Source organism: Tamandua tetradactyla, chromosome 1, assembly GCF_023851605.1.
Source record: "Tamandua tetradactyla isolate mTamTet1 chromosome 1, mTamTet1.pri, whole genome shotgun sequence".
Taxonomy (NCBI): domain Eukaryota; kingdom Metazoa; phylum Chordata; class Mammalia; order Pilosa; family Myrmecophagidae; genus Tamandua; species Tamandua tetradactyla.
The window spans coordinates 137,856,464-137,880,571 of record NC_135327.1 but is presented as its reverse complement, the minus strand read 5'-3'; the positions used below and the strand labels follow the sequence as shown (position 1 = coordinate 137,880,571).

Here is a 24,108-nt window from a genome sequence, read left to right as displayed (position 1 = left end):
TTTGCTTCAGAAAAAGAACATGCATTCAATTTAGTTTTTAGTAATCTGTGCCCCCTTGAATTTCAATTAAATCCAGTTAACAACAACAAAAAGTTCTCTTTGAAATATGAGGCTGCTAACTTCTGTACATTACAATATGCATGTATGTAAAGGAGTTTCGAATAGAATTATTGTCCTTTTTATTTTGGTATAATGACCTGAGGTTTTATTAGGGTATATATTTACAGAAAGAGTTTACCTAGCATCACAAAGAATGTGTTTGGCATATGTGGCAGCAAGTGTACTTCTTTATTTTAAATAGTTGTTTTCACTACTCCAAGTCCTCCCCAAACTATTTACTTGGTATGTAAAGTTGTTGCTCTCATCCCCCTTGAAATATGGAACATCTATCAAGCAGCTGACATATAAGCTGTTTTGATTTTCTTCTCAAAAGTTATATAAGATTGGCATTTTGTAACTAAGCTCAGCTCTAAGACACATTCTGTTCTCTTGAAAGAAGCTGAAACTCATACTTATATTCAAATTTAAGCAATATTTTTCCATCAATATCTTCTCCCCAAATGTGTATTAAAGGTCATAAAAAGAAATGGTAAATCTGTAAAGAAGCATGATATAGAAACAGCTATTTGGATTCAGTTTTAAAATGAAATCAACACTAAAGGTGGCTGTATTAGTCAGGATTCTGTAGAGAAGCAGAATGAACAGGAGATATCTGTAAATATGAGATTTATAAACGTGTCTCACACAACCATGGGAATGCAAGAGTCCAAAATTCTTAGGGCAGGCCATGAGGCTGGCAACTCCCATAACTTTTTTTTTTTTTTTTTTTTTTTGCCATGGGCAGGTACTGGGAATAGAACCTGGGTCTCTGCCAAGGCATGGGAGAACTCTGCCTGCTGAGTCACTGTGACCTGCCCACTCCCATAAATCTTGATGAATTCCATAGGAGAGGCTCACTGGCTGAAGAAGCAGAGCAGAATCTCTCTTCTCCCTTAAAAGTCTTCAACTGATTAGATAAAATCCAACTGAATGCATTCTCTTGTTTGTGGAAGACACCCTTAGTTGATGGGAGATGTAGTTAGTCACAGATGCAGCAATATGCTGATGATTTAATAAACCAGCTTTCTGGTTTATCATCTAGCCACAGAATATCCTTGCAGTAAGGGTTAGGCCAGTGCTTGCCTGAGCAGACAACTGGGTGCCCATACCTGGCCATGTTGATACCCGAACCCAACCATCACAGTGGCATATTTACAAGGTAGGAATATACAGATCATTCTAGATCATAATTTGGTAGTTTGATGAAATAAAATATTTCTGCATTTCCTATTAGAATGTAATTGTGCTATTTTTCTAATGGACTTTAAAAAGGCCAGAATTATAATTTCTATGAAATCCACCCATTTCAACTAAATCTGGAAAGGAAGATCAACTAGAAATCATCAGTGAGTCCTTTAGTGTGGAGGGGGTTGAAGTACTATATATATATAATAAACAATCAACCAATAGGTAAATTCATAAAGTCATCAATGGAATGGTACATTGATAAAAGTTCTAAGCGGATACTTGAGGGGCAGAAAATGTACATTATCAATATCTAAAGAAATGGATTTAAAATCTGCCTTTCTACTAAGCTTTAAGAAATGAAAGTTCAGATTTCATAGGAAGATTAAACATTCATTAAAACAGTCAATTACAAAGGAATGGTGAGAAATATAAATGGTAGGTGTAAGGGATGGAGATTTAATAAGAAATATTTTACAGTTTTTTTCCTTTTTAAGACTGCTTTGAATTGAATTAGTTTCCTAGGAAAGTGAGAAGTAGACTACAACTTGGTTCATACCGATTGAATCAGATTATAATAGAAAATAATATTCCCTAAGGCCAGAAATATTAATTCATTAATCTATAATTTTGAGGAATGTCTATTTTTTCTGCATTTGTGTTTTCATTGTATAATAGTAGTAATTTAAAATGAAGTAAAAATTTATTAATTTTTGAATCAAGCATGATCTTCCTAGCTAATAGATGTAGGAAGACCATTATTAAATCTGATATTTTTAATAAAAATTTCCAACTCTTCAAAATCCTCTTAATCTTAAAGTACGAGTACTTATGAAAATGTATGCATAACTTTTCTAGTGTTCTTCAAATACAGGATTTACATAATTATGTAATGATTAAAGATTTCTATTTTTCCCAGTTTGGGAGAATAGATACCATTAATGATCTCTCACTAAAAAACAATTTAAAATGTTTGATAAAATATTTGAAAAGTTTCTTTAAAGGCAATATTGAGCTTCTAAGGTATCAAAGACTAACTCATCCTTAGGGCATTTGCTGAACTTCTGATCTTGATTTTTTCAAATTTTTATGTCCAATATACAGTGGAAAAGAGAGAAAACTCAGGAATCACACTCTCCATACTGGATAATCTAATAGCAGACATCTATGCTAGCATCAGATAAGACATTAAAAGGCTATAGTCTTGTGTAAAAAAGGAGCTAGAAATAAATGTTTCTCTAAGAGTCAAAGTGCTGAATGCAAATTTAAAATAAAACAAGGCAGAACTCAAAAAATTTCCCTGGTAATTCATAGCCACAAGCCAGCCCTCTAGTGGAATATCCTTATCTGAGTGATCTAAAACACTGACATTTTAGTTTCACGCATTTGAATTCATATTGTCCTCAGGAGTCTAAGAAGAAACAAATTCTGATGCTGTTTGGAAAAGGCTGCCATTAAGTCAGGTATCAAAGGTTCACCACAGAAAAAAAATCCAAGGCAGATGAACTTCCAGACGGAACTCATGAACCAGAAAAGAAGCAAAGCAGTAAAGTTTAGAGCCAATAGGGAGGCAAAAACCAGACAGCTGAGCCAAAAGATAAACATTATTTTCTTCAGATATCTGAATATCAAACAAATATATACCTGAAAAGGGATGGAAAGAACATCAAATGCTCATTTTTCTCAGACAATATGATTTTCCATCTAGGAACACAAAGGAAATTCCAGATTAATAGAACTAATAAGATAAATGATCATTATTGCTGATTTAAAAATCATCATAAAACTGCAATTGCAATTTTTTCAAAATATAATTTAAAAAGTAGTAATCGCAAAATTATCAAAATATAAAATAACGAGAAATAAATCTAACAGAAGACATGCAAGTTGTTTATGAATAAATATTAGATGTCATTGTGAAATACATTAAAAGATGTAAATAATTGAAAAGATATACTGTGATATGATTTGGAAAATGAAATGGTTAAGGGGTGTTAATTGTCTCCACATCAATCTAAAGATTTAATACCATTAAAATTTACCAGATCTTGTCTTTTTTGGATTTTGACAAGCTAAACTGCAAAATTCTAAAACTTTTTAGAATTGTAAAATGACAAAAGGCCAAGTAGTGCAAAGATATTTCTGAGAAAGAAAAAGTTAGGAGACAGTATAAACAGCCGAGAAATAAATCATGTGCATATGACAGAAGTGGCTTTGGGGGCAGTGAAGATGAGATGGGATTTGGGGGATAATAACATTTTCATAAAATTAAATCCTTATCTCAAATCAATTACAAAGAATAAATTTTAGATGAATTAATAGCTAAATGTGACTGTCAAAAATATAAAAGAATAGAGGACAATAGAATAACACCTTTATGAATATGAGATGGTAAAAGGTTGCTTATATTTTACATACAAAACACAATAATACTACATTAAAATTAAGAGCATCAGTTTATCAAGACACAACAAATGTGGAAATTAATACCACAAGATATTTCAATTGTCCAAGATTATTATCAAGACTATATGAGGAAATACTACAAATCAGTAAGAAAAGTCAAGCAACATTTGGTGCATGCAATTATTGACCCATTTGACTTCCATTCCAGCTGTTATTTAGCATTTTTTTTCCTACAACTTAGAGACTATCAAACTAAAAATTATTTTTCCCAGTCTGATACAGCTATGGTTTTTGAATTCTAAATGGGTTCTTCCAATTAGAGGAATTCACATGAAATTTGGACAGCAAAAGCCTTATTACTGTTCTTTTCTTGCTGTTTTTTTCTGGCAATCCAAATGGTGGAGCAGTGTATTTTTTTCCACCTGGACTGGTGCTGGGAGTATCTTATTATAAACTCATTTCTGTCTGTTAGATGGACTTTTGAGTACATTAGTAAGGTCTTATTTATCTCGTGATGAAGCTATCTAATGTTCTAATCTAGTTCAGGACTTTGCTCTCCCATCTCTGCTTTCCCATCCCATATGCCTGCCTTATCTATCTCTTGCCCCAGATTTTTACTGAGGTATAAATCATGTACGATAAAATTCACCCATTTTACATATACAGTTTGTTGATACTTAGCAATTAACTCCAATTTTGTAAACATGACCCTATTATATTATAAACCATTAACATTGGCCCCCCAAATGTCCCCTTGTAGTCAATCCCCTCCCACAAATGCCAGACCCGGGCAACACTGACCTGCTTTCTTTTTGCAGTTTTGCCTTTTCTAGAATTTCATGTAGATGGAATAATACCAGAGAAAGTCTTTTGTGTTTGACCTCTTTCACTTAGCATAATGTTTTTGAAATTCACCCATATTGTTGTGTTTGTCAATGGTTTATTTCTTTCATTGCCCAGTAGCATTCCATTGTTTGGATATACCAGAACTTGCTTAACAGTCACTTCTTCATGAATATTCTGCTTTTTATAATAATTTTGGGATATAACAAATAAAGTAGCTATGACCATTTTGGTACAAGTCTTTGTGCGGACATTTAAATTTTATTTCTCTTGGAGAAATACTTAGGTGTGCGATGGCTGGATCATATGGGAGGTATATGTTTAAATTTTTAAGAAACTATCTCTGTTAGTTTGCCTCAACTGCTATCACAAATACCATACAATGAGTTGAGAAAAAAAGAAAATTTACTCACTCATGGTTTTGAGGATATGAGAAGTTCAAAATCATGATATATGCAAGGCTTGCTTCCCCCCCAGAGAAAACATTCTGGTGCTGGCGGTTGGCAATCATTGGAGTTCACTGGTTTATGTATCTGCCTCCCACCCCATGGCTAGGTCCTCTACTTCCTAGTTTCTGTGACTTCTGGGTTCTTTTTATAAACCTCAGTAATCCAGATTAAGACCCATCCTCATTCATTTGGACCATATTTTAACTAAAAATAACATCTCTAAGAGGTCCTGTTTATAATAGCTCATACCCACAAGGATGTGGATTAAAATTAAGAGCATGTGTGTGTTGGGGGACACATTTCAACCTATCATACTGCAAACTGCTTTCCAAAATGACTGTACCGCTTTTAGTTCCTATTAGAAGCATGTGAGAGTTCCAGTTGCTGCACATCCTTGCCAACACTTGGTATTGTCAGTCTTTATAATGTTACATAACCTATTGTAATTCTTAGGACAACCACTGGAAAAATAATGCAAAAACTATAGCTAAAGAACCAGTAGGTCTTTTTAACAAATGGTTCTGACAAAGTTGGAAATCTATATGCAAACAGAAACAGAAAACAAACAAAAAAAAAAACTAACTTTGATTCATATTTCACATCATAAGCGAAGTTAACTTGAATCTTTAGATCAAAACTGAAGCCTAAAACTGTTAACCATCTAAAAACAATCATAGGAGAAAACCTTGATCTTAGATGAAGCATGAAGAGTATGGTCAGTACAATAGAAAAAGGACACAAAGCTATTTTTTCCTTTTTTACAAACACACACTGCCCCACCCCCATCATTCCCATACTCTTAGTAGCCTCTAATCTGCTTTCTGTCTTTGAGAAGTTGTTGTTCTAGTTTCTGAGTATAATGTTTTCAAGATTTTTTCATGTTGTAGTATGCTTCATAACTTCATTTTTTCTTATGGCTGAATAATATTTCATTGTGTATATTTTGTTTATCTGTCCATTTGTTGATGGTCACTTGGGTTGTTTCCAGCTTCTGGCTATTGTGAGTAGTGCTGCTGTAAACATTAGTATACAGGTACCTATTTACCTGTTTTCACTCTCATTGGGTTCAGAAGTAGAAGTGGGATTGCTGGGTCATCTAGTAATTCTATATTTAACTTTACACTGTCACATTGCTTTTCACAGTGGCTGCACCTTTTTATATCCCCTCAGGCTATTTATCATATGTATTCATTAAATTTTGTCACACTTTCACTTTCCCAGCTCCTCCCATGTTTACCTATTTAATTTCTGTAATAAATCCTTTCCTTCCATAATATTTATGGTAGCTCTGCTTTCTTACTTGAACTCCAACTAATTCACCCTTCTGATCAGTTTTTCATCCAGAATGCACAAGAGTAGGGATTCAATTAATATATGTCATATTTCTTAACACTATGCTGGTTGGACCAGTTATATTAATACTAACATTAAAGAGAAAAACAGCTACTTACTGAATAAGTATAGTCTGATAGGCACCAAATTTGTCACATTACAACACACACATATATGTAATTTCAATTGAACATCATAATATCGTGAAGTAGATCTCATTATTTAATTTTATAGATGAAAGACATAGAGACTCAAAGAGATTAAGAAGTTGTATAGGATTTTGCTCTTAGCCAGTGCCTAATTTAGGATTTGTGCCCATGGTGTAGAGACTACAAAATCTAAACTCTTAGTCCTTATGATGTGCTTCTGTGACAAGTTGGGTTATAATTCCAAATATTTCCATAATGAAATAAATCCTTAAAGTTCATCAATTTCAGGAACTTCCTCTTCTATCAAGATGGCATCTTGGGTAAATCCTTCACAACTGAAATAACAAAAAGAAAAAAATTCTTTTTTTTTTTTTTTTTTTTGCATAGGCAGGCACCGGGAATCGAATGCAGGTCTCTGGTATGGCAGGCAAGGACTCTGCTTGCTGAGCCACCGTGGCCCACTGAAATAACTGTTTTAAAAAAACAGAACAAAGTAGATAAACCAAGAATTTCCAGGCATAGGCAATTCAGGTAGCACAGGAAAGTGATCTTCTGGAAGAGAGTAAACAAATGAGATTAGTTCTGCTGCTTCCCCAACTTTCTTCTTGGAGTTTCAAGGGCTCGGAACAGGAAGTAGAACCTTCTTGAATTAAGGAGAGTAGGAAGGAAGAACTGGGAGCCCCAGAAGCCAAAGAAGCTAGAGTGTAATGGGTAGAATATCAGAAAAGAGAAATCTACAAAAGGAGAGAATTCTGAAGATCTGAAGAGGGCCTTCCTTAAAGTGTTCAGTTGAATCTTATTCAGGGCATTTGTATAAGGAAGTCAGGAAAAAAGTCACCGAAATGAACAGAAATAATTCCTGGAGCTCACATAGGGTTTGGAATAGTTTGTGTTCTCTATAGCCTAAATATCCTAGTTCTTAGGACACTAGGTAAAGAGTTGTCTCAGTAGTAGGACAGAAGCAACTTCAGACTGTTTTCCACCTAACAAAGATTAAAAAGGGAGGTGATGCAAGGGTAGTTCAATGGTAGAATACTTGCCTACCATGTGGGATACCTGGGTTTGATTTCCTGCCCATGCATTTCCCCCTAGCACCACCGGCCCCTGCCCCCAAATCCAACAAATGGTGTTGCAATAACAGGATAGTTGCATGGAAAAAGAATGAAATGTGACCTCCACTATACAGCAAACAAAAAAAGAAAGATTAAAAAAGGAGTCTCAAAAGGATCCAACTGTTCTACAATAAACCTCAACTATATTCCAACAGTGTAAAATTGCCTAATGCTAGGCAACTAATCAAAATTACACAGGACTTCAGGTAATACAGCCTGTAATAAGGAGAAAAATCAATCAATAGAAAGATTTTTTTAAATGATGCAAATAATAGGATTATATATATAGGGACCTCAAAACAATCATAACCATATTTAGCATGTTTGAAAAGGCAGAAGAAAGGTTGAGCATATCAAATAGAAACACAAAAGATATAAAAGACACTCAAAATTTGTGGAATGAAATCTATAATTTGGGAATTAAAAAATACACTGGATGGATTTAAGAACAGATTCAATGCAAGAAGAAATTGGTGAACTTAAAGATAAAGCAATAGAAATTATTATAAATAAAGCAGAGATCATAAAAATGGAAAGAGAGAGAATCAGTGTGTGGAACAGCTTTAAGTGGCCTAATATAGGTTAATTAATTTCATGAAGGTAAGGAAAGAGTGAGAGAAAAAATTATTTCAATGTCAAATAATTACCAAATTTGAAGAAAATTATAAGCTCACAGATCCAGAAGCTTAATAAACTTCAAACACAAGAAACAATAAAACACCACTAGGACTCATCATAGTTATGTTGCATATAATCTGTGATAAAGAGAAAATCTCAAAAGCAAACTGACAAGAAAAGATACATTAATATGGTGGAAAATATAAGTATAAGAAAACAAAATAAGGAAGCAATAGCTTCAAAATTCTTAAAGAGAAAAGCAGTAATATAGTTATTCTATACTTAGAGAAAAATATCTTTCAAAAACAAAGGTGAAAAGACTCTTTCAGATATAGAAAAGCTGGGAAAAATCATCAGCAGGAAATCTTCACTTTGGGAAATATTAAAGGAATTCTGTCAGGCAGAAGGAAAATAATACCAGATGGAAACCTACACCAAGACAATACCATGAAGATCGCATGAAATGGTAAGAAAGAGGGTATGTATAACAGATTTGTTTCCTTAATTTTAAGATTTCTTTAAAAGATAATTGACTAATTAACAGACAATATAACATTATAATGTGGATTTGTTAAAATACCTAGAAGAAAAATTTATTACAATAATAGCACAAAGACCAATCTAGGAGAAAAGGAAGCATGCTATTTAAATTTTTATATTATATGTAAAGTTGTATAATGTTACATGAAGTTAGACTATAGTAAGTTAACACTGCTTATTATAAATCCTAAAGCAACTATTAAAAAGTACAAGAAAGTGTTTTAACTCATAAACCAACAACAGATAAAATGGGATTATGATAATTACTCGTGTAAAATGGAATTATTAAATATATTCAATCTTAAGAAGGCAGAGAAAACAGTCAAATGGAACAATGGTTGAGATAAATAGAAAACAAATAGCAAATGGCAGATTTAAATCCAATTATGACAATAATCATTTTACATGTAAATGGTCTAAACATTCCAATGAAAGGGCAGAGATTTTCTGGTTGGATAAGAATCAGAATCTTAACTACATGTTGCCTGCCAGGAGCCCATTTATATATAACAACATAAATAAGTTAAAATGTGAAGAATAGAAGTAATATATGGTTAACATATAAGCTAACACTTATTGAAAAAAGGTATATGGAGATTAGCATAAGACAAAGTAGATTTCAGAGCAAACAATATTATCAGGGAAAAAGAGGGCCATTTTCTATTGATAAAGGCGTAAATTAACAAGAGGATGTAATGATTCAAAATCTTTATGCACAAAAAAACAGACCTTTAAACTATATGGAGCAAAAATATATATACAAGGAAAAATAAACTAATCTTCAATTATAGAGGGAAATTTTTAACACCATTTTTCAATAATTGATTTAACAACTAAACAGAAAATCTTAAGAGTTTAAAAGTTTGACCAGCAATAGTAATTATATTGACTTAATTGATATTTATAGTACATTTCATCACCAACAGCAGAACATAAATTTGTTTCAGGTGTGCCTAGAATATTTATTATGATAGACATTATCATAGGACATAATGAGGTCAAGTAATTCAAAAGGATCCAAATCATATAAACTATGATCTATGGGTCTGACGATATTAAATTAGGTATCAATATAAAAGATAAATGGAAATCCTCCAAATGTTTGGAATCAAAGTATCATCCTGCTAAACAACTCATGGTTCAAAACAAGAAATAAATAACCTGAATAACTGTAGATAACCTGAATAGCTGTATATCTATAGAAAAAATTGAATTTGTAACTAAAAATATCCCATTAAGACAACTCTATGCTCACATGGCTTCATCTGTGAGTTGTATCAAAGATTCAGTGAAAAAAGAAGTACCAACTCCAATAAAGCTCTTTGAGAAAATCAAAAAGGAGGAAACACTTTCAAACTCATTCAATGAGGCCAGCAATACCTGATAAAACCCTGACAGGGAAAGAAAACCACAGACAAATATCCAGCATGAATATAGATAGGTGCAAAAATTCTTAACAAAATTTTGATAAATAGAATCAAAATTAAATATAAAATGATAATACATTATGAATAGGGGGAATTTATATTTGAATAATTTTTGAAAAATCAATGTATTTCACTATACTAACTGGTTTTGAAAGAAAAATCATATGATCATCTCAAAGACATTTGGACGAGTCCTGCCCTGACTCCTGATAAAAACTGTCAGTAAATTAGGAACTGAAGGGAACTTCCTTAACTTGATGAAGGGCATCTATAAATAACCTACAGTTCACATCATTTTTTAATGATGAAAGATTGATCACTTTTCCTCTAATATCAAGAAAAGGGCAAGGATATTTGCCTTCACTCCTTCTATTTATCACTGGACTGAAGGTTCTAGTCAGTGAAATAGACAAGAAAAAAATAAAAGGACATCCAGATTAAAAACTATGAAGTAGAAATTCCTATGGAAACTACAACCCTGATAGGCAATTGATTAACTATAGAAGTATGTATTGAGTTTACCACAGTTGCAGAACACAAGATCACCATACAACAATTGTTTTTCTACCTGCTATCAATGCACTCTTGAAAACTGAAAAAATGCTACTTACAATAGCATCAAATATATGAGATATTTAGAGATAAATTTGGCAAAAGGTGCAAAAACTGTTCTGGAAACAGTTTTGTCTCTGGGTCAGAGAAAATAGCAGTAGTCGGAGCAACATAGGTTTCCCATGCTGATTCTATTTGTACAGGTCAAAATGAAGAGGGCACATGCAATACATGGTATTGCAGGAGATGCACTCAGAGCTTAGTGACTCAAATCTTTCATACTGGGAAAGAAACCTGTCTAAACTATGCCTTGGAGGAAGACAATATTTGTTATCATAATGAACTTTAATAAGTGTACCTTTTACTCAGAAAGAAAACTGTATCTTCCAAGTCTGTTCTCCTAAACATTCTTGAAAAGACGATGTGGAGTAAAGGCAGTGAGTGCTCTGTAAGACATGCAGACAGGCAGCCGACCCAAAGAGAGCTGTCTCCCAATAGGAACAGAATGGATGAATCTCAGAATTAAACACTTTAGTGAAAGAAATCAGACAAGAAATAATTCACACTGTATCCTTACATTTATATCACATTATAGAAAATTCAAGCGAATGTACAGTTTCAGAAAGCAGGTCAGTACTTGTCTGGGGATGGGGAAAGCTGGAAGGGATGGATGGAAGAGAGAAGGTACGAATAATTTTGAGGGTGAAGAACACAATGATTATATTGATTGTGATGAGGGTGTGTGGGTGTTTACATATCTCAAAACCTATCAAATTGTACTCTATAAATTGAGCTATATATTGAAGGTAAATTATATCTCAATAAAACTGTAAAGCATAGACAAAAATTCACTCAGCTTTTATGATTCTTTCCCCATATTTGTAAAATGAGCAATTCTTTTCCCATCCTTTTAAAATCTCCACTTTTGTGGCTCCACAACAAATTATATATTGCATCAACATGGGAATCTGCTCGTTGTATGTGCCATTGGTAAATTACCTCTCAAATCTCTTTATTAAAGCACAGATCTTTGAAATATATTAATTTTTAATGAGCAAAGGAATGGAAAATTTAGTGACATGAGAGTTGATAGTTAATGATGGAGTTGCTGATTTCTAATCTGCATCTGCCTAAAACACATTTCTGACCTTCCTGTTCGTGAAGGCTTTAAATTATCTTTGAGAAATTCAAGAAAAAACTGGTCTTGAGATTGGTATTGGCAGCATACTTGAGGAAGCACACTCAGTGGCATTAAGGTGGTAAAAAAAATTTTAGAATTTGATAGTACTTTAGAGATAAAATCCAAAGCCCTCATTTTACAGTTAGAAAATTGAGAACCAGAGAACTAATATTTGCTAAGGGAAATTAACTGTCGTAGTGACAGAAACCAAGGTTTCCTCTGGGTTAGGCTTCAGAAGTACTGATTGTTAGATCAATATTCCTTCCATTTTATAAAACTTCTACTCCTAGTAATGATAAAATTTATTACTCCACATTAAAGAATGTATTACCTGTAACCCTTTTCAAATTGAAAACAAGGCAAATTATGTAAAACTTTAAAAAAGGATATATTACTTGGGAAGAAAATATTAATTCAGGCAAGTATCTAGAACAACTTTTTTTTTTTTTAAACGAAAACCATGATTGGAACAGATGTGTTTTTAGAGTAGTTTGTTTACCTCTGGGACACTAATTGTGAGCAAAGGGAACATAAGTGGCCCTAAAAAGAATTTACAGCTATTAATTATCTGTCGTCCAATTTTGCCTTGAATGTTTTCTTAACAATTTGTCAAAACGCATCATTGACTCTTTGATATTACATATGATTTCCTTCCTCCTGCAGACCCATTGATCATTAAATATGTACACACACACACACACACACACGCTCACAGAAGTGAAACTCATTAGGATGTTGATGGTTCTACAAATGACCTTACATCTTAAGCAGAAAAATCTCTTATTAGAAACCATTAGTTTGGCATGTTTTTTCTTAATTGAACAAGCACTATACTGTTAAGCGGACCTTAACAGATGGAGCAGATGGAGCAGCAACCGAAGCAATCAGGGAAAGCAGGAGAGGAAAGCCAAAGAGTCCTCAAGCAAGAAAGAAATTCTGATGGCTATTTTTGGTTTGGGCCTCTTTATTATATTTTTACTAACTCTAATTTACACATCTTACTCCTGACTTGGATCAAGGTTTTTTTCAGAAAGTACCAACATGATGGAGAGTTTATCTTCACCATGTCAGGGAGGAGACCTATTTATTTCACAGTCTTATGATAGAAAAACCATACATGGGAGTGTTCAGCTTGTTAAGGTTTTTAAGAGCAGGTTTTAGGGATCCTTTACATGAGCACGTTCCTCACTACTTGGAGTACTTTGAAGCACATTGTCTGCCTCTTTCTGTAGACTTAAGTGCTTTGTGTCTAACGCTCATTTATTTACACACTTTCTTCTACTGAGCCATGTATTTGGCCTAAACCTGGGAAAAACAGTTTTCCTGTTGGACTAGAATTCTAGACTCGAATATTTCCCATTATTTATCTCTCTGTTCTGAGAACATCAGAACAAAAAAATCAATCCTGTGTATAAAATGAAATCTATAGGGAGAGGATTGTTCTGACTTTAAAAATGTACATATTATTTGCATTGAAATAATGGATTATTTAGAAAATAATTGCAAAAACATCATTAGAGCTTTCGTTTTTGGCTTGTTTCATTTTCTTAAGGCAATAAAAATTAGAAATATAATATTACAGCAACATAGTACAGCCTATCCTTCAATATTTGAAAAATTATTACATGATTCATGAAGAAAAAAATGGTTAAATTGGCACCACCAACATATGTCAGATATCAGAAATTACAGATTTTCTTACAATGTTGTCAATGATGCTGTGAATAGTTCTGATCTGTGCTCAATACCTAATTGTTCCCACTAACACACTTTTGCTATAGAAATAAATTTGGGTTTAATGACACACTACCTATAAAATACACTAGGCAATTGAAAAATGCAAGATGGAAATGGAGATAATGTAACTTCTCATAATTATGATGAATGATGATTAAATTGGGGAATAGCAAAATTCTAGCATTGGTAGAATTGACTCAGACAATTCTGAAAACAAGGACCTTTATCTATTTAGAACTATTTAAGATTTGTCTGAAGCCTGTGGTAACCAAAGAAAAGTGCCCACCACCTACTCATGGTTTATTACTATTAATCCATTTCTATCTGGACAGTTTGTTATTTAGTAGCAGGTAGTTTACTAGTTCATCCATGGGCCTCACTGTCATATTGCCAAGAGCAGAAGGAAGTAAAGGAATATGACAGAGAGTGGGTAATGTTTGAAACCAGCATCTGGAAAGAGCAGGTTGCATATCATAACATTTGTCTGTAATTAAGAACTATGATTTGGAGAGAAGTAGAAACAAGGCAGGAAGCACATAAAAAGAGGTGTAGGCATGAAGGACCAAGTCTATTGGGAAAAGCAGTATTGTAGTGCAAAACAGGTAATGAATTTAGAATCCAAAGACTTGAGCTTAAATCCAGCAGTGACACCTACAAGATGACATTGAGGAGCTTTGCACTTATGTAAGGTAATGCTTGGGTATTAGCAATTGTCATTACTTTTGCTTGAGGTCCTGCTTTTTAAGCTACTGTTATATTTATTGTAGATTAAAATAATAAATTAATGCTGAGTTGAAACTAACTTGTAAATCAAAGTCTGGTTTCTATTTTTAACCTACTGAAATGATGAAACTTGGTAGGTAGATCAAAGTTTGAATTTAAGCTAACAAAGTCTGCATTATAATATCAAAATAGCTGGATCATTTAAAATCGTTAAGTGAGATAAAATTTATTCAATATCAACATGTACTTGGTATCCTTCCAGGGAAAGAACAATTCTATCTCTACATCTTAGTCACAATTGGAAAATAATCACTGCAGATAAATATGCTTCTTTACATGTAGATGAGACATTTCTTTAAAGCTTTGTCCATTAAACACATGCCATTTGTGGATATATTTCTCCTAGTATATAATAATCTTTAAATAAGAGAAGATTATTAAATCTTTTTATTTTGTTCAGTTAATTAATTGTGGCTAATTTGTCATTCTGAGTACATTTACTTTCGGGAAACGTAAGTAAGTGTCCCCTATATCAATTTAGAGCATAGAACAAAAGCTTAGTTGGCAATGTAGATTCTTCCAAAAATTTCCCGATAAGCATACTTTAGACATTCTAAAAATATATTCTTCCAGACCAAGTCACACAATGAGGTTACTAAACATGAAAATGAGATTATACTAAGTGCTATAATAATATTTCAGGGTGGACAAAAGTCCACGTCATGCCTAGTTTACTGCATATTTTCATTCAAGATTATTTTAACCACGTGGGAAGTTCATTCACTTTTTAAAAAAAATATTTTTATTGAGAAATATCCTCACAAGTACAGCCCAACTATATTATACAATCAGTGGCTCACAATATCATCACATAGTTGTGTATTCTCCACCATGATCATTTTTAGAACATTTGCATCACTTCAGAAAAAGAAATTAAAAAAAAAAAGAACTCATATATCCCACATCCCTTAACCCTCCCAAGTGCATTGCCTTTTAACATATTTTCCTGATTTAGCTGTAGCATCATACTGACCAAACCAATGAATTTTCCAATGACACTTTACTGGATTCTAAAAATCAAAGCTACATCTACTACAAATTAAGAAAAACTACTACTTTTATCATCACGAATCATTTTATTTATTAATTAAATATTTAAATCATACTATATGATCAGCATTTTCTAAGTGCCGGGACCTGAGTATTTGGGTTATGGCAAATTAAACACAAACCCTATTCTCAAGGCTTTTTGAAAAAAAAAAAGGTTTAGAATCTAGATGGTAGGAAACACATATTTATAATAGTGTGAAAAGAGCAATAGAGTGCTCTGTACAAAGTACAATGCTGCACAAAACTGGGATGGGAGCTGCTGTCTCACTAGAGAAGTGGGGCCAAGAAGTTATACTTAAAAGTTGTCTTCCAAAGTAGTTTTTCTTAAAAAAATATATTTACTCTTTACAGAGAAAGAAAGGAGACAGAGAAATAAAGAAACTTTCTCAAGGGAACAACAGAGGCCATGTGTTAGTCCATCCTGCAAAAACCATCTGCTCCTGCAGTTTTCTGTTGAATACTCTGCAGTGTCTTTCAGAAACTAGAGAGACTAATGGTTCTCACGTAAAATGAAATTAAAGCAGCAGAGCAGTGTAATGCTTCTTGTTTCTACATTCCTCAGGATTTTGTGCTACATCACGTTGATTCTTCTTCAGTACTTGCAGGATGTAGCCGATGTGCTGAGTAGACAAAATCGGTGTGTGGACATTTTGTTCATTTGCTTTTGTGAAGGCTGCTGCTGCTGCTGCTGCTTGATCACTTCTGTTGATCAAAGAAAAATTAGCTTCTGGTCCACAGAGATTACAACTATCAGTATGAAACTTTTAAATTCTGAAATCTTAGGTCCTAGCTTACTCCTACGTTGTTAATGTAAGCTAAAATTATTCTGAACTGATCTAAAATAATTTTCTTAATTGCTTGGTTCTTTTAATGAGTATTTCATATGACACATATTCAAAAAATTTACACATCTTATGCATCGCATAGCGTGGTACATTATATATAACAGGGCAGTTTAGCCATCTGCTCAAAATGTTAAGAAAATGTCTCAGGAAAGACTAGGTTCTGTTATATGTACCCTGTTCTCATGTCATAAACATCATCCTCCTCTTTGGTCATTTTACTTGAGAAACAAGACCTCACTTTTTTTTACAGAACTATTCACCTGCTTTAGATTTCTCAGGCAGTGCCGCCCACATCTCTTCTGGAGGGAACATGCCTGAGCTCTGTTCTTAAGCTTCTTCACATAATACTTTCCTATCACTGTCAGTGTTCTCGCCATCCTCCTTCCCCTCCTCCTACTTCCTCTCTTTCTGTTTTGGCAATTCCTCAAGTATGTCCTTTCCCTCTATTATTCCATTTTTCATACCTGAAGACTGGAAAAAAGATGCCACAGGCTAAATGAAGGCCCCTGATGGCTTGTCTGCTCTGTGCATTGCTCACGTTCTCCCCCATTAAAGTTCCACTTCATGTTTTCTACAATCCTCTCATTAAATTGTGGGGATATAATTTCATTAAATCCAGGATACAGGGATCTGGCAATAGAAACTTAAAGTGGCTCCCTTCCATTTAGACCATAGCAGTTTAGCAGCACCTTCCACGTATGATTTAGTCTTCTTCTCCGAGCAAGCAAAGTGAAACAACCCAGACAATTCTTATAGTCTGGAACAGTACATTTAAAACCAACTGTTGCATGTCAGCCTGGAACAGAATGGCACTGGCAGGCTCCATTGGTTTTATTACCTCAATATTCACAGGACTTCTCAGAGCAAGTGCAGTGGTGGAGTTAAGTGGAAACAGAATCAAGGTGATTGCAATCTGCTTGTCCAGGGGGACAACCTGCATGCTCCTCGTAGGCCCCATGGATACACTAGCATGTATCATTTATGTTTTAAGCTATTGATGACAGGTCTCCCACACTTGGGAGACCAGTTACTTCAACCTGAATGGCTTTGCTCTATGTCTCCTGAAAACCTTGAAGAAGGCCCTCTTTCCCAAGGCAGACTTCCCGTTTGAATGGAGTTTCCTTCTTCACTGTGACCATTTTCCCTTTGTCCTTCAAATTTCTTGAGGCCCTGGACACTGCTATTGGCAACTCTTTTTCCAAACAACTGAGCCAGCTCTCCAAGTTCTCCTTTGGCACCAGATCTGATCTATTTAATACAACTACCAGTGTTTTCTGTCCACCCTGGGCCATGGCCTTTTCTACGTGTGGACACCTGCAACCAAGGGGACCTCTGGCATCCAACAGCTCTGCACAATGTCTGAAGTCTCAGCCGCCTAGACTCAGATACCTTTAAAGTTCTGAACAATATATCTTCTTATGATTATACTGCTCCACTTGGCTTTGCCCTTAGTTTTGTTTTACCAAAATTCCTCCTTCACATGTCCCCCATTAGATGGCTTAATATCAGGGCAAGCTTCAAGTTTTTCTTTTCTTTTCCAGTTCTTTCTGTCTGCCACATTTCTGCTACTGTTTTAGCTTTTCAAGCCACTGTTTCCTTAGCTCAGCTTCCTGGAGACAAGCCTTCTTGATGGGAGCACTGTTTGGAATTCCTGGGTCTTTCCTGGCTTCTTAGGACCCCATTTTTTTGTTACTTATTCAATTTTCTATGATGCTCCCTCTGCTGGTCTGAATCTGTGGTGGACCCTAGAAAAGCCATGCGCTTTGATCCCCATTCAGTATTGCTGGGTGGGAGCATTTTGATCGTTTCTATGAAGATGTGACCCACCCAATTGTGGGTGGTAACTTTTGATTAGATGATTTCCATGGAGGTGTGTCTCCACCCACTGAAGGTGGAGTTGTTTGCTGGAATCCTTTAAAAGAGGAAACATTTTGAAGAGAGTTCCTTTTTGGTAGAGCCATGTAAAAGCCAGCAGATGCCACCATGTTTGCCATGTGCCCTTCCAGCTGAGAGAGAAGTGTTGAACGTTGTTGACCTTCTTGAACCAAGGTATCTTTCCCTGGATGCCTTAAATTAGACATTTCTGTAGACTTGTTTTAATTGGGACGTTTTCTCGGCCTTAGAACTGTAAATTAGCACCTTATTAAATTCCCCCTTTTAAAAGCCATTCCATTTCTGGTATATTGCATTCCAGCAGCTAGCAAACTAGACCACTCCCTTACCTTTGTTTGGGTTTTATACCACCAATGGAAGGTCAGGTGTTTACTTGCTTTCCTCAAGTTGGGGTGAATCTGCATGTGGCCACAGATGGGATAAAGCTGGGCTGGACACCTGGCTCATACACTCCTTACGTGACCTGACCTGGCTTTTTCCATTCCTAGGACCCAGCCTTCCTTCTGGACAATGGGCCCACAGGTCAGCAGAACGGGCGTAGGGCCTACCAACTCTCGGTTCCACAGGGCCTGAAGAGACCATCTACCCATCCCCCTGCAGTAAACAAGCTGCAGAGAATGGAGCCCTGGTGCGTCCAGTGGCCACCAGAGATGGGGGACTTCACCTCCTCTTGCACCCAACCCCACTCACTTGGCCACTTCACATTGGTGGTGGGGACCCTAAAATAATTTGGATATCAGTATATTTTTCTCCCAGCACACTTTGACAGGTAAGTTAGACTTATTTAAAAATAGAAGTATGGGCTGATATATTTTACACTAATAATGAATTAAATGCCATAGGCACTAAAGTTATTATGGCCAATAAAATGAACTGAAATGAAACTATTTTGTTAAATGAGAGAAAGGAATACTTTTTCAAAGCACAATCTAATCCTCATTTATTAAGTTAATAAAACAAATGAAAAATAAGCAGTGGTGTATATTCATTAATTTTACGGAACAAACTACACATCGTGGTTTATATTATAATTTAATGTAAGGATAAAACATTTTATTATTATGCTAAACATGAAAGATTTATTTAAACTATAAATTACTCTGTAAGGATATTTTTTATCTTTTATAATATGAAATAACGCATGCATAGTTGAGGCTTACAATACCGATCCTTGAATTCTATATCAAGCACATTGAAAACCTCCAATAAACCCCAATTGTAATTAGATGGTCCATAGCACCGTACATGAGGAATAGTTGCTTTTTTGTCTGCTGGTTTAGGCATGTAGGAATGCATAAATTCTACCTGAAAGATGTCACATCCCCTAGTATTTCCCATCCTATCTTGTTCTGGGATCGCATATCAAGTGGCTAATTGTTAAAGACAGTGCTTGAAATTTTGACTCCCTTTTGTACATAAAGCATTAAGGGTTTCAGAGAACATGAAAGTATCATCATTCTCTAAAGTAGTAAGTTTGGCTTTAACAAAGGTATTATCATATAATTTAAAGCCTAGTCCCAGGTTTAAACCTCATTTAATCCAATAAACCCTAGTGTACAGTCAAAGAAGCTGAGATCCAGAGAGAGCAAATTATTTGACCAAAGTAAAAAAGCTAGGTCTTGGTAGAATCAGGATAAGATTTGAACTTCTGAGCTTTTTACTCCAAAATATCTTTCTTGAATTAATTTATTTTATTTGCAATTTATGTTCAGAATATAAAAATGTAATATAAAAGTAAATCTTCCAAATAGCACTTTTGTACATTTTTCATATTTCTATAACAACTGCTCACAAATTAAATGGCAGGCATTTATGAGAGACTCAGTATCTAATATCTTGGAAATTTTGAAAGAAATAGGAACACGGTCTTATCCTCACTGAGTTTACAAATTAAATAAGGTTAGAGAAATTGAAAACTATATCACTGAATAGTTTATAGCTGTTAATGCTGAGAGTTCTTTGATTGTGGTCCTGTTCGCAGTTGTTTTATCAGGGGAAGTCGTAGCCCCTGGACAAGCTGCATCAGTATCACCTGGGGAATGTGATGATGTTAAGAATTACTGATTGCATATGTAGAATGGAATGATTTCTAAATGTTGTGTTAATTTCTTTTTTTTCTTTAATTAATAAAAAAAAAAATGCAATGACCAGGTCCTAACCTAAACCTAGTGGTCAGAAACTCTGACACCCTGCTGGGGTCCAGCACTCTGTGGTTTAAGGAGCCCTCCGGGTGATGCTGATGCACATTTAACTCTGAGAGCTATTTTTCGATTAGGTTCATTTTGAGCCTAACTTTTGAGAAAATCATGAAAAGGGAGGCTCTGGAAGAAGCATAAGGCAGAAAATCTACCCCCTTTTGAGGACAGGAAGTAGTTTTCCTTCATTTACTACCGGGACCTAGACAGCAGTGAGACAGACAGGTACTCAGAATTAGTATCAACAGTTACAACCTCTAGTAACTATCGCTATGAAACTGATCATATAGTTTGGGGTAGAATAAAAATGATTTAGGACTTCCGGAGAAGATGGCGGCTTAGTAAGACGCGCGGGTCTTAGTTCCTCCTCCAGAAAAGCAACTAAAGAAAGAGAAACAATACGAAACAGCTCCCGGAGTCATGACAGAGACCAAAAAGACAGCGTACCCCATTCTGGAACGGCTGAACGGGCAGGGAGAATCCATTGCGGTGAGATTCCCGAGGGGCGCACGTTTTCCTGGCCGGGGCGGCTGGCGACTGGGGTCCCCTCCACGCACGTGGCTCCCCGGTCTGACTGGGAACGTTGGATAGCGGGGGCCCTCCCGTCAGGCTTGGCATCTCGGGCCAGCTGGGCAATTTGGACCGGCACTCCACCAAGCCGCGGCGGCCAGCGACCCCCGCCTCCACACGCGGTTTTCCGGGCTGACTGCCCCGCAGACAGACGACCGCCACGAGCGCCACCTACTGGACAGGAAAAGAAAAACAGAACCCAGAGATTCCACAGAAAAACCTTTCAACCAGCTGGGTCCCACACCCAGGGAAATCTGATCAAATGCCCAGACACCAACAGAAAATAATGGATGACGCTCGGAAAATTGAAGATATGGCCCAGTCAAAGGAACAAACCAATAGTTCAAATGAGATACAGGAGCTGAGACAACTAATGCTGAATATATGAACAGAAATGGAAAAACTCTTCAAAAACCAAATCAATAAATTAAGGGAGGACATGAAGAAGACATGGGCTGAACAAAAAGAAGAAATAGAAAATCTGAAAAAACAAATCACAGAACTTATGGGAGTGAAGGACAAAGAAGAAAAAATGGAAAAAACAATGGATACCTACAATGGTAGATCTAAAGAGACAGAAGCTACAATTAGTGAACTGGAGGATGGAACATCTGAATTCCAAAAAGAAACAGAAACTATAGGGAAAAGAATGGAAAAACTTGAGCAGGGAATCAGGGAACTGAATGACAATATGAAGCGCACAAATATACGTGTTGTGGGTGTCCCAGAAGGAGAAGAGAAGGGAAAAGGAGGAGAAAAACTAATGGAAGAAATTATCACTGAAAATTTCCCAACTCTTATGAAAGACCTAAAATTACAGATCCAAGAAGTGCAGCGCACCCCAAAGAGAATAGACCCAAATAGGCGTTCTCCAAGACACTTACTAGTTAGAATGTCAGAGGTCAAAGAGAAAGAGAGGATCTTGAAAGCAGCAAGAGAAAAACAATCTGTCACATACAAGGGAAACCCAATAATACTATGTGTAGATTTCTCAGCAGAAACCATGGAAGCTAGAAGACAGTGGGATGATATATTTAAATTACTAAAAGAGAAAAACTGCCAACCAAGACTCCTATATCCAACAAAATTGTCCTTCAAAAATGAAGGAGAAATTAAAACATTTATAGACAAAAAGTCACTGAGAGAATTTGTGACCAAGAGACCAGCTCTGCAAGAAATACTAAAGGGAGCACTAGAGTCAGATACGAAAAGACAGAAGAGAGAGGTATGGAGTAAAGTATAGAAGGAAGGAAAATCAGATATGATATATATAATACAAAAGCCAAAATGGTAGAGGAAAATATTATCCTAACAGTAATAACACTAAAAGTTAATGGACTGAATTTCTCAATCAAAAGACATAAAATGGCAGAATGGATTACGACCCAGCAATACCACTACTAGGTATCTACTCAAAGGACTTAAGGGCAAAGACACAGACGGACATTTGCACACCAGTGTTTATAGCAGCATTATGTACAATTGCAAAGAGATGGAAACAGCCAAAATCCCCATCAACAGAAGAGTAGCTAAACAAACTGTGGTATATACATACAATGGAATATTATGCAGCTTTAAGACAGAATAAACTTATGAAGCATGTAATCACATGGATGGACCTAGAGAACATTATGCTGAGTGAGACTAGCCAAAAACTAAAGGACAAATACTGTATGGTCCCACTGATGTGAACCGACATTCGAGAATAAACTTGGAATATGTCATTGGTAACAGAGTCCAGCAGGAGTTAGAAACAGGGTAAGATAATGGGTAATTGGAGCTGAAGGGATACAGACTGTGCAACAGGACTAGATACAAAAACTCAAAAATGGACAGCACAATAATACCTAAGTGTAATGTAACTAGGTTGGAACACTGAATGAAGCTGCACCTGAAATATGGTTTTTTGTTTGTTTGTGTGTTTGTATCTTTTGTTTTTATTTTTTTCTTTTTCCTTTTTATATACATATTTTTTATTAGTATTATTATTTTAATTCTCTTCTCTGTATTAACATTCTATATCTTTTTCTGCTGTTTTGCTAGTTCTTTTCCTAAATCGATGCAAATGTACTAAGAAATGATGGTCATACATCTATGTGATGATACTAAGAATTACTGAGTGCATTTGTAGAATGGAATGATTTCTAAATGTTGTGTTAATTTCTTTTCTTTTTTTGATTAATAAAAAAATTTTTAAAAATGATTTTAAAAATCTGATTGCTAAAATTTTGCTTTAAAAGAATTATTTCAGATTTGAAATATTTTGTGTTAGAGATTTTCTAGATAGCTGGATCTCAATAAATTCATTTATTTTCTTTCTTTCCTTATGCTCTAAAATACACATTTAAGAGAAAGAGGCAGTTCACAAAAACATACAAATAATACACTTATAGACATATCCAGGGATTGATAGAGTTTCCTTGAATTTTTCTGCACATTTTCATAGATCTTTATGGAACTAAACAATAACATTTTTTAACCACTGATATTCTTAAACACTACAAGAACCCCACAAATCTTTAGCATATATTATGTTTTATATTTGTCATGCTGTTTTTATTAAGACAAAATAAAGAGTAATATACCTTAGGAAGATTTTTTTTAAAAAGCACTTCAAGTTAACCAGAAATTTTAATATAATGGAACATTACAGCAATTAGAAAGAAAAGATTTTTATTATGTAAAAAATAGCCTGTATTATGAATTCCAATATTTTGTAATAGTTCTTCTATTTGTATTTACATGAGTAGCCACACCATAGCACTTTTAGCAGTTGGAGTGCATAAAAGGCAATTAGCCTTTACCAGATTGAGATGAACCATATGTTTGAGCTAATTAGTTCTCTTTGTTCCTGAAATGTTTTTCCTAACTCCTTTGTCACAGTTTTGTCACATTCCACTCCTTCTCCCACTCCTTTACAGCCTTCACACAGCTGAAGAAACATATTTTAATGACATTGAGCTACATACCACATTTCAAATGTTCCCTCTGAGGGGAAAAAAACAAAACACCTAACTGTTTACAAAGTTGCTCCCATGTGGTTTTTGGTGAACTGTAAACACTCAAGGATATTAACAATGCTACAATTTGATTGGCCAACAGTACATTTTTCAAATGACCTTAGTTTGCACATAAATGAATTC

General features: G+C 35.0%; 1 long non-coding RNA gene and 1 pseudogene across 2 annotated transcripts in view; one reads left to right on the top strand and one right to left on the bottom strand.

The window, feature by feature from the left end:
• Positions 1 to 24,108, top strand: part of LOC143686598 (uncharacterized) — a 72,594-nt gene that overhangs the window by 903 nt on the left and 47,583 nt on the right. Inside the window, exons 2-3 of one of the 2 annotated variants that reach the window (XR_013177261.1) lie at positions 1,142 to 1,258; positions 18,689 to 18,961. This is a non-coding gene — a long non-coding RNA (uncharacterized LOC143686598). Of the gene's footprint in view, positions 1 to 1,141; positions 1,259 to 18,688; positions 18,962 to 24,108 lie in introns of those variants that run through there. The other variant, XR_013177262.1, reaches the window with a different exon arrangement.
• On the bottom strand, positions 16,635 to 18,065 carry LOC143679185 (guanine nucleotide-binding protein-like 3 pseudogene; annotated as a pseudogene).